Source organism: Macaca nemestrina, chromosome 7, assembly GCF_043159975.1.
Source record: "Macaca nemestrina isolate mMacNem1 chromosome 7, mMacNem.hap1, whole genome shotgun sequence".
Classification (NCBI taxonomy): domain Eukaryota; kingdom Metazoa; phylum Chordata; class Mammalia; order Primates; family Cercopithecidae; genus Macaca; species Macaca nemestrina.
This window is the reverse complement of record NC_092131.1, coordinates 101812275-101826027: the sequence shown is the minus strand read 5'-3', so window position 1 is coordinate 101826027 and position 13753 is coordinate 101812275.

Sequence of the window (13753 nt, the reverse complement as noted above, 5' to 3'; positions counted from 1 at the left end):
ATAGAAAAGCCCTACTGGAAAGCCCCTCTGGGCAGAACTGTCCCTTGGCCCTCTCTGCTCAAAACCCTCCAGCTGCTCCCAGCCAGCTGGCTGGCATGCCCTCCTCCTCTTTCCCCTTTCTGTGTCACGTTCCCCCTCACTGTGGCTCCAACTCTGAATAGCCATCTATGGTCGCCACTAACCACATGTGACTACTTAAATTTAGATTCTAATTGATTAAACCTAAATAAAATGTAAAACTCGATTCCTCACTTTCACTAGCCACATTTTGAAGTGCTCAATAGCAATGTGTGTTTAGCGACTACAAGACACAGAACATTTCTTCGTTGCAGAACATTCTATTGGACAGGGCTGCTCTACATCCTCTCAGGAAGAGTCATCTGCTTATTAGGCTCTGCAACTTCACCCCATCAGCACGATCTGCAAGCCAGGCACCAGCAAGACAGAGGAACCCAAAAGAACAAAAGGAAAATTTTGGAAAGGTTTTGACATTTATTTCCTAAAAAGCATCAATCATCATGGGAAAAAAACCCAGAATTTTGTTGGACTTTCTTACATGTATTTTGCAGTTTAATAATGTCTCTATATTAAATTATAAACTACAAGGTACCATGGAGACAGTATCAAGTCATCTTCGATTAACACCATTCAACATTCGATTCCTACACTAACTCCCCTTGCTTTGATTTCTTCATCATCATCAAACTTTCTAAAATGTCCAGTTTTTTGTTGTTTTTTGTTTTCTTGAGGCAGAGTCTCACTTTGTCACTCAGGCTAGAGTGCAGTGGTGCAATCTTGGTTTACTGCAACCTCTGCGATTCTCCCACCTCAGCCTCCCAAGTAGCTGAGATTACAAGCGTGCACCACCACGTGCAGCTAATTTTTTTTTTTTTTTTTTTTTTTGAGATGGAGTCTTGCTCTGTCACCAGGCTGGAATACAATGGCGCGATCTTGACTCACTGCAACCTCTGCCTTCTGGGTTCAAGTGATTCTCGTGCCTCAGCCTCTCGAGTAGCTGGGATTACAGGCATGAGCCACCATGCCCAGATAATTTTTGTATTTTTAGTAGAGACAAGGTTTCACCATGTTGGCCAAGATGGTCTCAATCTCCTGACCTCAGGTGATCCGCCCACCTCAGCCTCCCAAACTGCTGGGATTACAGGTGTGAACCAGGGCGCCCGGCCCTCTTTTTTTTTTTTTTTTTTTTTTAATTGTTAGCTTAAACAAATTTACAGCTACAGATGCCTAAGCTTTGGGCCTCTCAGTTCCATGAGCCCCTACTTAGGCCAGTGTTGGAAGGCTCTCATAACATGTTCACATGGCCATCCACTTTTGTAAAATTTTCATAGATGAAGCAATTTTGCTTCAAGCAGAGACTACTTTTTTTGCTCAGAATTCTCCTTTGCCTCATGTCAAGTGATGGTGGTATGAAATACGAGTGAGGGGAAGCTGACATGGAATACATTTAGTTTGGGTTTAGTGGAATACTTTTATGTGGTCTGTACTCTTTTCCACCTATAATTAAATTATTGCCAGCCATCCTGGTGTAGAAATATCCTACCTCCCTCTGTGCCAACTCATCTGCTACAGAGCACAAAGTGGATGACATGAAGGAGTAGGGCCAGAGGTCACATCACAGTAGAAATGTGCCCTACAGTGCCTGGCACTGAGACTTTGTGGGTGCTGGAGAAGGAACAAAGTGTGAGTCATAAAGTGCCAGAAGCTGGTGTGTAGAAAATTCTTTGGGCCAGGCACAGTGGCTCACACCTGTAATCCCAGTACTTTGGGAGGTCGAGGCAGGCGGATCACTTGAGGCTAGGAGTTCGAGACCATCCTGCCCAACATGGTGAAACCCTGTCTCTACTAAAATACAAAAATTAGCCAGATGTCATGGTGCACGCCTGTAATCCCAGCTACTCGGGAGGCTGAGGCACAAGAATCACTTGAACCTGAGGAGACGGAGGTTGCAGTAAGCTGAGATGCACTCCAGCCTGGGGGAGAGAGCGAGTCTGTCTCAAAAAAAAAAGAAAAGAAAAGAAAAGAAAATTTTTCCAGTTATCAGACAGATGAAATTATAAGCAGAAGATTCTCCTTAACTGTAGTCAAAATCAAAGTTCTCTCAGGAATGTCTTCCCTAAAGCTGTGCATGTAATTATAAACATACCAACTATTTTTCTCCCTGTCTTTTGATGGGCATCGGGCAAAATAGAATTTATCAGGATTCCTGTGTAGGGCACAAATGTCTAGCAGTAAAACAAACAGAAAATGCACTTGTGTATCGAGTTTTAGATTTTAGGCATCACATCAGATCTTAGCATATCTGACACATCTTGTCCTGACAAAGTCTGGTGGTTCCAGAAGAAATAGCATGCCAAATTGCCATCAAGACAGTAAAAAAAAAAAAAGGCTGAAGAAATTGTATACACACCACAGAGCAAAAGAAAAACAAAGGAATCGCTCAAGAGAGAAAGCATAACATGATGCCAGAATGAAGACTAAACCTATCCATCACATCACATCAATAAATGCAAATGGAGTAACCCTACTTTGGAAAGAAAATCTATGATATGCCTTTAGATCAGACATCTTTCTTTCTTTCTTTCTTTCTTTCTTTCTTTCTTTCTTTCTTTCTTTCTTTCTTTCTTTCTTTTCTTTTCTTTCTTTCTTTCTTTTTTTTTTTTTTTTGACAGAGTCTTGCTCTGTCGCCCAGGCTGGAGTGCAGTGGTGTGATCTCAGCTCACTGCAACCTCCACCTCCCAGGTTAAAGCTATTCTCCTGCCTCAGCCTCCCAAATAGCTAGGTTCAAGCAATTCTGCCTCAGCCTCCCAAGCAGCTAGGATTACAGGCATGCATCACCGCACCCAGCTAATTTTTGTATTTTCAGTAGAGGCAGGGTTTCACCATGTTGGCCAGGCTGGTCTCAAACTCCTGACCTCAGGTAATCCACCAGCCTCAGCCTCTCAAAGTGCTGGGATTACAGGCATGAGCCACTGCGCCTGGCCTAGATCAAACATCTCTTAATGCCACATCAGAGCCTCTTGGCCTCACATTCTTTCCAGGTCTTTGACCTATTCTGTCCTCACCTCTCTACAGTGATCAATTCTGCCTAGGGCCCCACTGATCTCATGTGGAAACAATCCCTCATGACAGCAATAGGTACACTGTTACTAGTGGTAAGTGGCTCATGATAACCCTTGACATGAAGTGACATCAAAATTATTAAGGTTTTCATCTGTAGTTAATTGGGGGTGAGCTGTAGGTGGAGAGTGAAATTGGGCAGGTAAATGGAGTGTCTGTGGCATTTGATTGGTATGGAGCAATGATCATTATAAGAAATGTTGAGTAGGCTAGCTTTTATTGGGCCAGGTGTGGTGACTCACGCCTGTAATCCCAGTGCTTTGGGCAGACAAGGAGGTAGGATCACTTGAGGCCAGGAATTGAAGACCAACCCAGGCAACATAGTACGATCCTGTCTCTACAAAATTTATTTATTTATTTATTTATTTAACCATGCAACAAAAACCTTTGTTAACATTTTGAACACTTTTAGCTATTATTGAAACTGGTAATTTTACAAAAAAAAAAATGTTTTATTTAGCTGGGTATGGTGAAATATGCCTGTAGTTCTAGCTACTCAGGAGACTGAGGTGGGAGACCATTTTAGCCCAGGAGTTTGAGGCTGCAGTAAGCTATGATTGCCCCATGGCACTCCAGTCTGGGCAACAGAGTGAGACTCTGTATCAAAAAAATAAAGAAAAGAAATATGGGGTAGACCAGCTTTTATTAACAGCATTGAAATCTTACAAAAAAGAAAATGATAGTCTCAGGATAGCTAACAGCCAACTTTAGATATGTACAAGCCATGGGGAGGCTGGGTGTAGGGACAGGATACAATCATTTTAGAATTTTTTTTTTTTTTTTTTTTTTTTTTGCAGGAGACCAGAGCTTAATTATTCATTACTCAAATCAGTCTCTAGAAAACTATTTTGGTATCTGTGAAAACTGAACATAGGCAAACCTTATGACCCGGCTGTTCCACTCCCAGGTATACAACCAATAGAAACATTACACCAAGAGATATAGACAAGGCCAGGCACAGAGGCTCATGCCTGTAATCCCAACACTCTGGGAGGCCGAGGGGGAAGAATCCTTTGAGCTCAGAAGTTTGAGACCAGCCTGGGGAACATAGTGAAATCTAGTCTCTACTAAAAATAAAAGAAATTGGCTGGGCCTGGTAGATTATCCCTGTAGTCCCAGCTACTTAGGAGGCTGGGACAGGAGGACCCCTTGAGCCCATGAAATGGAGGCTGCAGTGAGCTCTGGTTGCATCATTGCACTCCCATCTGGGTGACAGAACAAGACCAAATCTCAAAAAAAGGAGGAGGATCACTTGAGGTCAGGAGTTTGAGACCATCCTGGCCAACATGGTAAAACCCTGTCTCTACCAAAAATATAAAAAATTAGCCAGGCATGGTGGCACACGCCTATAATCCCAGCTACTCCAGAGGCTGAGGCAGGAGAATCACTTGAACCTGGGAGGCAGAGGTTGCAGTGAGCTGAGATTACGCCATTGCACTCTAGCCTGGGTGGACAGAGCGAGACTCCACCTCAAAAAAAAAAGATATATATGAGAAAATGTATAGAGGCTGGGTGCAGTGGCTCACACTTATAATCCCAGCACTTTGGGAGGTTGAGACAGGAGGATCACGAGGTCAAGATATGGAGACTATCCTGGCCAACATGGTGAAAACCCATCTCTACTAAAAATACAAAAATTAGCTGGGCGTGGTGGCGCTTGCCTGTAGTCCCAGCTATTCAAGAGGCTGAGGCAGGAGAATCACTTGAACTTAGGAGACAGAGGTTGCAGTGAGCCGAGATTGTACCACTGCACTCCAGCGTGGTGACAGAGCAAGTCTCTGTCTCAAAAAATAAATAAATAAATAAAAAACAAATAAATAAATAAAATTTATAGCAACACTTTTCATAATAGTTCAAAACTGGAAACAATTCAAATGTCTAGAGAAGGTAGAATTTAGAAATAAATTGCGGTGTAGTCCTATGATGGAATATGATACAGCCATAAAAATGAATGACTGACTGCAACTCACAACAACGGGAGGACTGTCACAAATAGAATGTTGTACGAAAGAAGATAGTCACTAAATAATTCATAGAGCCGTAGATTATATAGTTTCATTTATGCAATGTTCAAAAGTTAGGCAAGACTAAACTATATTGTTTGGAAATAAAAGCTTGGGTGGTTATATTCTAAAAGAAAAGCAAGGAAGTTATCTTTGTGGAAGGGGAAGTAGTGATTAAGAGAGCCCAGAGGGGGCTGGGTGTAGTGCTGATCATGCCTGTAATCCTAGCACTCTGGGAGGCTGATGCAGGAGGCTTGTTTGAGCCCAAGTGTTCAGGACTAGCCTGGGCAACATAGCAAGACTTCATATCTAATAAAATTAAAAAACCAGTGGTTCCCAGCTATTTGGGGGACTAAGGTGGAGGATCAGTTGAGCCTGGGATGTAGAGGCTGCAGTGAGCCCTGATTATCCCACTGCACCTTAACCTGGATGAGAGAGCAAGACTTTCTCTCAAAAAAAAAAAAAAAAGAGCCATGGGGAGCTTTGTGGCAGTTTTTAAGGAGACTGTCACTTCCTGAAGCTTCAGGGACAACTGCTAAAAATCGGACTTGGTATCTGATGACGACAGAGCTGTCAAAGGAGGCTGAGTGTGCAGCCTTGATAGGTCTGCCTCTCAGCATGATGTTCAATTTGTATTAAAAAACAAAAACAGGCTGGGCGCGGTGGCTAACATCTGTAATCCCAGCACTTTGGGAGGCCAAGGCGGGCGACTCGTCTGAGGTCAGGCGTTTGAGACTTCCTCTCTGCTGAGAACTGTCCTAGGTGCTGGAGATATAGAGGTGAACTGAACAGATAAGATCCAAATTGTCATGAGGCAGACATCCTGGTAGAGGAGAGGGGTAATGAACAAATAAAGCAACCCAGAAATGAGAGAGGTTCCGGCAGTAGTAGCTGCTATGAAGGAAACTCAACAAAAGGATGGGGAAGGGAGAGACTGGGTGCACTGGGGTGGTCAGGAGACACGTAGCCAGGGAAGACTTCTCTAGAAGGTGCCTTTTGAGTTGAGACACTGGGACCTGCAAGAACAAAGGTCAGGGGACAAGAGAGAATGTAGAGTGCTGAGGGCACAAAGAAATAAGGCTGATGGAACTCAGTGACTCTTAGGGAGTCCAGCATAGATGAGGTCTGAGTGGTAGGCAAGGCTCAGAATTTGTATTTTATTCTAAGAACATGAACATGTTCTCAGTGCATAAAAAACTGGGGATATACATATACATACATACATATATATGTATGTATATGTATACTATATATACGTATACGTGTGTGTGTATATATATGTATATGTGTATGTATATATTCCTGAATGATCTCAGTTCACTACAACCTCCGCCTTCCGGGTTCAAGCTATTCTCCTGCCTCAGCCTCCCGCGTAGCTGGGATTACAGGCATGCGCCACCACGCCGGCTAATTTTTTGTATCTTTCGTGGAGATGGGGTTTCACCATGTTAGCCAGGCTGGTCTCGAACTCCTGACCTCATGATCCATCCACCTCAGCCTCCCAAAGTGCTGGGATTACAGCCGTGAGCCACCACGCCCAGCCTGCTTCTTTATGTACATAATATTTCTGGAGGGAGAAACAAGAAACCGATTATGGTGGCTGCCTCTGAGGGACTGGGGCTCCAGGGCGGGAAGGAGACTTATGTTTCATAGTGTACTTTTTTATGCTGTTTGATATTTTTACCATGTACATGAATTACTTTTTCAAATAAAAACTAGTTAATTTTTTAAACTGTGAAAACATCTTAATATTCAATCCAGTTGTAATCAGATAAATGCAAATTAAAACATCAGGGAAATAAGATTTTTCAGGAAGGATTTAAAAACTCAAAAAGCTCATTGTTGATGAGGATACGAGAAAATGGACTCACGTGTTGTTTGTATATTTTGTCAGAATGAGTATTGGCAAACCTTTCCTGAGGATCACTTGACTATTTTGGTATCAAAGGCGTTTTTTTAGTATATCCTTGCCTCAACTATTCCATGTCCATGAATTTCCCCAAAGAATAAGAAACAGATGCAAAGATTAGCTACAAAGATATTCATTCCAGCAGGTTTATAATAGGGAAATTATAGAAACAATTTAAATTTTAACACTAGTGACTTATTTAAATAAACTATGGTATATCCATGTAATAGAATTGTATGACTATATTTTAAATGCTGTCAAAGTATGCTAATGGCATGTAAAAATATTATCAATTTACTGTTGGATGAAAAACACAGTTACAAAAGAGAATGTTCCATATTCCAATTTTAGCACACACACATATGAAGACTACAAAAAGCCCAGGCATGGTGGCTCGCATCTGTAATCCCAGTATTTTGGGAGGGCAAGGGTTCAAGACCAGCCTGGGCAACAGTAAGATCCCATCTCCACTTAAAAAAAAAAAAAAGACTGCAAAAGTATTAGCAAGACCTAATAAGTCATGGGTGATTTATGGTCTCTTTATTATCATAATTTTATAAATGACTTTGACTTTTTGAGCTTCAAGTGCATGCAATTAATAGACAGTAGGTTGGGTGTGGTGGCTCATTCCTGTAATCCTAACACTTTGGGAAGCCGAGGTGAGCGGATCACCTGAAGTCAGAAATTCGAGACTAGCCTGGCCAACATGGTGAAACCCCGTCTCTACTAAAACTACAAAAATTGGTCAGTCATAGTGGCAGGAACGTTTAATCTCAGCTACTAGCTACTTGCAAGGCTGAGGCAGAAGAATTGCTTGAACCTGGGAGACAGAAGTTGCAGTGAGCCAAGACTGGGCCACTGCACTCCAGCCTGGGTGACAGGGCAAGACTCCGTCTCAAAAAAAAAAAAAAAAAGACTGTAATTCTTAATTATGAACATGTTATAGGCTGGGTGCAGTGGTGAATGCCTGAAATCCCAGCACTCTGGGAGGTGAAGGTGGGAGGGGAGCCAAGTAGGTCAAGACTGTAGTGAGCAATGATCGTGCCATTGCACTCCAGCCTGGGCAATAGAGTAACACCCTGCCTAAAAATATATCTTAAATTAAAAAAAATTTTTAGAACTTAAAGTGTAATTTTTTAAAAATTGAAAAAAAAAATTTTTTAAAGAGCCCACTATCATTATTTGCCCCACACATGGTTGAGTATTTTTATAATAGTAATAAATAATAATAATACTTTTTATAATACCCTCTCCACCACCCGACTACAACATTGCCAATAACTATTGCCAATAACTATCCATGGCTTGTTGCCTTTACCATCCCCATCCTCCCCCAACTAAAAGTAACCACCATCCTAATTTTGTGTTTATCAGTGCCCTCCTTTTTTTTTTTTTCTTTTTCAATTGTGGTAAAAGATGCATAACAAAATTTACTATCTTTACTATCTTTAAGTGTACATTTATGTGGCATTGAATGCACTCATATTTTTATTTTTATTTTTTTTTTAGACACAGTCTCATTCTGTCACCCAGGCTGGAGTGCAGTGGCATGATCACAGCTCACTATAATCCTGTACTCCCGGGCTCAAGCAATCCTCCTGCCTCAGCCTCCCATGTAGCTAGGACAATAGGTGTGTACCACCATTCCTGGCTAATTTTTTAATTAATTAATTAACTTATTTATTTATTTTTGAGACAGAGTCTTGCTCTGTTGCCCAGGCTGGAGGGCAGTGGCATGATCTCAGCTCACTGCAACCTCCATCTCCCGGGTTCAAGCTATTCTCCTGCCTCAGCCTCCAGAGTAGCTGGGATTACAGGCGTCCAACACTACGCCCGGCTAATTTTTGTATTTTTAGTAGAGGCAGGGTTTCGCCAAGTTGGCTAGGCTGGTCTCGACTCCTGACCTCAGATCATCCACCTGCCTCGGGCTCCCAAAGTGCTGGGATTACAGGCATGAGCCTCCGAGCCCGGCCAATTTTTTTAATTTTTGAGAAAAATTTTTTAATTTTTAAAAATTTTTGAGCCTCATCCAGGCCAGAGTGCAGTGGCATGATCATGGCTCACTGCAGCATCCACTTCCCCTGGCTCAAGCAATCCTCCTGTCTCAGCCTCCTGAGTAGCTGGGACTACAGGCACATGTCACCACATTCAGCTAATTTTTTCTACTTTTTGTAGAGATGAGGATTCGCTATGTTGCCCAGGCTGGTCTGGAACCCCTGGGCTCAAGTGATCCTCCCACCTCAGCCTCCCAGACTGGGGTGTAGTGGCACCATCTTAGCTCACTGAGTTCAAGTGGCACCATCTCAGCTCCACCTCCTGAGTTCAAGAGATTCTCCCGCATCAGCTTCCCAAGTAGCTGGGACTACAGGTGCCCACAACCTTGCCTGGTTAGTTTTTGTGTTTTAGTAGAGATGGGGTTTCACCATGTCGGCCAGGCTTGTCTTGAACTTCTGACCTCAGGTGATCTGCCTGTCTCGGCCTCCCAAAGTGCTGGGATTTCAGGTGTGAGCCGCCGCACCCAACCAACATAATTTCATATAGCAAATGTTACAAATGGATTCTGAAGACCCTTACTCTTCCCAAATCAACATAACCTGACTACAACAGGATGTGGATGACTTGACTGAGGGACAGAATGTGGGAAATGATTCTTTCTCCCTGATCCCTGATATTTGGTACAAGTATGACAGTTTGCAAGGTAATGTTAACAGGATACCTCCCTAACGCTAGCCCTCAAAGCAGAAATATCAAGGTAGAGTTTCTCCAAGATTGTTCCCATTTAGCAATGCCTGTTTCTTTATGAACATTGAGGAATTGTTCATTTAGATCAATATTTGCAGTGGAAGCTTTAGGAGAACCCCCTGATTCTGACATTCTAATCCTCAGTGATAAGACAAATAAAGATTTAAATACCATTAAAATGTGACCAGATGTCCAAGCAGACAGGCCAGATGTCTGATCAGGCAGAATGATATCCAGTAATAAGAGCAGAGGAGCCAGGAGAAGGTCCCTGAATCAATGCCCACAGAAATTACACTGGCCACACTGCTCTGTCAAAGGGTTTCCTGTACAGTCAGCCTTAAAACGTTTCCAACTTTGACTATGAAGAGCATTATTTTCTAAAACTCTGTCTTGCAGATAACCTCAGGAATAAAGAACAAAATAAAATAAAATAAAATAAAATAAAATAAAGTAAATAAAATAAAATAAATAAATAAAATAAAATAAAGTAAAATAAAATAAAATAAAGTAAAATAAAATAAAATAAAGTAAATAAAATAAAATAAAATAAAACAAAATAAAATAAAGCAGACAGGAGTCTCAGGCACCTCTGAAACCACAGCTATCCACTGACAGACCTGCGCCCAGTGTGAAGGCCTCTAGTCAAAGGGAAAAGAAGGTTAATTCGTCCCTGGAAACACGGAAGTTTTTCAGGTGCTCTGGTCCAATCAGCCACACTGGGTGGAGCACCAGTAGAGACCCACTGAAAGAGGGCACTTGGCCGGGTGCAGTGGCTCACGCCTATAATCCCAGCGCTTTGGGAGGCTGAGGCGGGCGGATCATTAAGGTCAGGAGTTCGAGACCAGCCTGGCCAACATGGTGAAGCACTGTCTCTACTAAAAATACAAAAGTTACCCATGTGTGGTGGTGCACACCTGTAATCCCAGCTACTTGGGAAGCTGAGGCAGGACAATTGCTTTAACCCAGGAGACAGAGGTTGCAGTGAGCCGAGATTGTGCCACTGTATTCCAACCTGGGTGACACAGTGAGACTCCATCTCAAAAAAAAAAAAAAAAAAGAAGGAAAACTCAGTCTGGCATAATGGGAATACCTTAGGGGAAGTTACCATCACTGACTGTGATTACCATGGAGGTTCTTGCTGGACAGAGAGAGACCTGCCTGGGAGGCCCAGCATCATTATGTCCTAAGCCCTGACAATTGATTGTCACTCCAGGGGCTCTAATCATTCTAGAATAGATACACCTAGAAAAACAAGTGCAGCAGGAAAATTCAAGGTCAGATTGACAGACAGGATCACAAAGGGGAACTTGCCCTGTTGGTTATTGGATTATCTCATAAAACTAAAAAAATGTTAACCATGGTAGTACATGTACAGATCAGTGGACCAGAATAAAAAGCCAGGAGGCTGCTCTATGTAGTGGCCATTCTTTTATTCCTTTACTTTCCTAATAAACTTGCTTTTACTTAAAAATAAAAAAAAATAAAAAACCAAGAAATATTTGCAAGTAGAGTATCCATATCTTGGCTGGGCGTGGTGGCTCGTACCTGTAATCCCAGCACTTTGGGAGGCCAAGGTGAGTGGATCACCTGAGGTCGGGAGTTCGAGACCAGTTTGACCAACATGGAGAAACCCCATCTCTACTAGAAATACAAAATTAGCCAGGCATGGTGGCACAGGCCTGTAATCCCAGTTACTCAGGAGGCTGAGGCAGGAGAATCGCTTGAACTGGGAGGCAGAGGTTGCGGTGAGCCAAGGTTGCGCCATTTCACTCCAACCTGGGCAACAAGAGCAAAACTCTGTCTCAAAAAAAAAAAAAAAAAGAGTATCCATAGCTTTTTTTTTTTTAAGGATATTACAAAGATGGCATTTCAAATAAACTTTCAGGGTTGTATTTAGTTCTGAATATAATGACAAATTGGGAAATATGAGAAGCTGTTATTGATTAATAAGAGAAAGATCAATGCAATGATATAAAAATGGCTTTGCAGTTACCCACAGGCACTTCGTGGAGTGTCTGAGTCAGGGTCATGGGGTCCCTGAAATCCTTGTGCCCTCTGACCCTGCATCCTGTCTGCCAGCATCTTCCTTATACATGATGATTTTGTTTCAGAGCTTCATACTCTTTCCTGCATGTGCGGGAATACTCTAGTTCATCAGACAAGTTTGTGTATGTATATCAGTCTTCAAGTTTGAATGTGGAGAAATTGAAACCCTTGTTCACTGTTGGTGGGAATGTAAAATGGTACAGCTACTATAGAAAACAGTATGGCAGTTTCTCAGAAATTAAAAATAGAACCACCATATGTCCAGCAATTCTACTTTTGGGTATATATCCAAAAGAACTGAAAGTAGGGGCTCGAAGAGGTATTTGTCTATGCATGTTCATAGTGGGCATTATTTGCAATAGCCAAGACGTAGAAGCAACCCAAATATCCATTGACAGTCGAAAGAATAAACAAAAGGTGATATACACAATAGAATGGAATATCATTCAGCTTTACGAAGGAAATTCTGACACGTTACAACATGGATGAACCTAGAGGACATTATGCAAAGTGAGAAATGAGCCAGTTGCAAAAGGATAAATACTCTATGATTCCACTTACATAAGGTACTTAGGGTAGTCAAATTTATAGAAACGGAGAGCAGGATAGTGGTTGCCAGGGCAGAGGGAAGAGGAAGGGAGGATGTTGTTTAACAGGCACAGGGTTTCCATTTTGCAAAATGAAATGAGTTCCATGGATGGATGGTGGTGATGGTTGTACAACAATGTGAATGGGCCAGGCATGGTGCTCATGCCTGTAATCTCAATGCTTTGGGAGGCCAAGGCGGGTGGATCACTTGAGGCCAGGAGTTCGAGACCAGCCTGGCCAACATGGTGAAATTCTGTCTCTATTAAAAATACAAAAATTAACTGGGCATGGTGCGTGAGAGTATAATCCCAGCTACTTGGGAAGCTGAGACATAAGAATTGCTTGAACCTGGGAGGCGGAGTTTGCCATGATCCGAGATCATGCCACTGCACCCCAGCCGGGGTGACAGAGCAGGACTCCGTCTCAAAAAAAGAAAAAAAACAAAAAAAAAAAAACCAAAAAAAAAAAAAAAGAAAAGAAAAGAAATAATGTTTTAGGTTGGGCGTGGTGGATCATGCTTACAATCCTAACAGTTTGGGAGGCCAAGGCAGGAGGATCATTTGAGCCTACGAGTTTGAGACTAGCCTGGGCAACATAGCAAGACCTCATCTCTTTAAAAAAAAAAGTTTTACAACTTAATACAGTTGACCCTTGAACAATGCGGGGAGTTGGGGCAGTGACACCCCCCCTTCCCCAATGCAGTAAAATATCTGTGTATAACTCTTCACTCTCCAAATACTTAACTACTTTTCTTGCCTGCCTGCCTTCCTTCCTTCCTTCCTTCCTTCTTTCCTTTCTTTCTTTCTTTTTCTTTCTTTCTATTGGAACAGCAGAAATCACTTTACTACTAATAGCCTGCTGTTGACTGGAAGCCTTACCAATGGCATAAACATTTTACTAACATATTTTATATGTTATATGTATTATATGATGTATTTTTACAATAATGTAAGCTAGAGAAAAGAAAATGTTTTAGGAAAATTGTAATGCAGAGAAAATATATTTACTATTTATTAAGTAAAGTTCTTCATCCTTGTCATCTTCACATTGATTAGGCGGAGGAGGAGGAAGAGGAGGGTTGGTCTTGGTGTCTCAGGGGTGGCAGAGGTGGAAGAGGTGGAAGGGGAGGCAGGACAGGCAGGCATACTCAGTGCAACTTGCAGAAATACATCAGAATTTCGGTCTGACTTTTTTGCTTTTTTATTTCTCTAAAAAATGTTCCTGTATGGTCCCAATCCTTCTTCCACCATTTGCTTTAGTTTCAGTGCCTGTACCATAGAAGGGTCCATGTCATAAAAGAAGTCAAGGCAGTCTTAAATAATCGAAA